Genomic DNA, 1,325 nt, shown 5'->3' on the forward strand with positions numbered 1-1,325 from the left:
ATTTAAGATGGTTTAGGAATAAGCAACACAGTGTAGAAAGCACTGAAATAAGGGCTAAAAGCAACCCATAAAGCGTCAACTACTTGTGTGTGTGGGGGGGTCGGGGGGACGGGGGAAGCCATTATTTTCATTATTTTCTGACTGCAGGTGTTCTTATATTAAACTAAGGCAAGAGATTGAGAACCCCAAAGTGTGGCCCCTTCTCTATGTCATGCACCCTCATTAATCTGAAAAGGATGTAACAGGAAGCAGATTTTCCTTTTGGACTAAGAGTCTTTACAGATTGGAATCTGTTTCCCCATCTTTGTATTTACTGGAGGCATTTCCCTCGTCCAGGGCTCCTAGGAAGGTATAGAAATGCTTCCCTGGGCCTGGTGCACAGGAAGTAACACTGATGTCAGTTCTGCTAGATTCTCAGGATGAAATGAATTGTTGCTCTTGATGGGAAAATTCCATCTTTGTAAGAGTGACCACATTTACCATCACTAGTCACACAGAAGCCCAACACGATGTACTTCTGAGAGAGTATGGAACACTCATGGTTACCTATAAAGTGTTTTTTTTTTCTCAAAAACAAACAAACAAATTGAACTAGAATATAAACAAGCTTCTGGTCTTTACTTTTAGTCTAGAGGAAAAACTGGCAATCAAGGAAAAAGCTAAACGGCATCCCAGATTCCAATTGTTAGAAGGCACCTCGACCTGGATTCCTCCAAAAGCCAGTCTTCCAAAACCGGAATCTTCTGTGGGGGCTGGAGACATGGCTTAATGAGTACGCACATTTTCTATGCAAGCATGAAGATCTGATTCAAGTGTTTGCATCCATGGGGAACAAGCAACACATGACTGTAGATACACTGTAAGCTAAGTTGTAGGGACATGAAGGATGATGAAAAGATTGCTAGCTGCTACTGTAGCCCTGGGTTGGGGGATAGACATTCTCTTAAGAAAATAAAGTGAAGTGTAGTGCATCAAATCACGTGACACCCTCCTCTGGCCTCTTCGTGTGTACACCTACACAGGATGCACAAGAGTGTGCATGCACACATACATATACACACAATGACTTTATGGGAAATATTGGTATGGAGTAAGATACAAGAGACACAGTAATAATGAGTAAGCAGCCAGCATTCATGGTCTGAAAATAATTTGTAAAGTATAGTTTGATATAAGTTGGGAGATATTTAAATATAGGCCAGTTATTACATGACATGAAGAATTGCTTATGTAGACTAATGCTTTGTCGTTTTAGACTTTTACATAGAAATAGTCGTGAAGTGTTATAACGTGCACATTAAACTAATTTAAACAAAAATATAAAT

General features: G+C 39.8%; 1 pseudogene; it reads left to right on the top strand.

Annotated features, from left to right (window-relative positions):
- The first annotated feature begins 824 nt into the window (after positions 1–824).
- Positions 825–1,325, top strand: part of LOC110293311 (large ribosomal subunit protein eL18-like) — a 26,738-nt pseudogene continuing 26,237 nt past the window's right edge.

This window comes from Mus caroli, unplaced genomic scaffold (assembly GCF_978045245.1).
Source record: "Mus caroli unplaced genomic scaffold, Mus_caroli_1 scaffold_6, whole genome shotgun sequence".
NCBI classification, from domain to species: domain Eukaryota; kingdom Metazoa; phylum Chordata; class Mammalia; order Rodentia; family Muridae; genus Mus; species Mus caroli.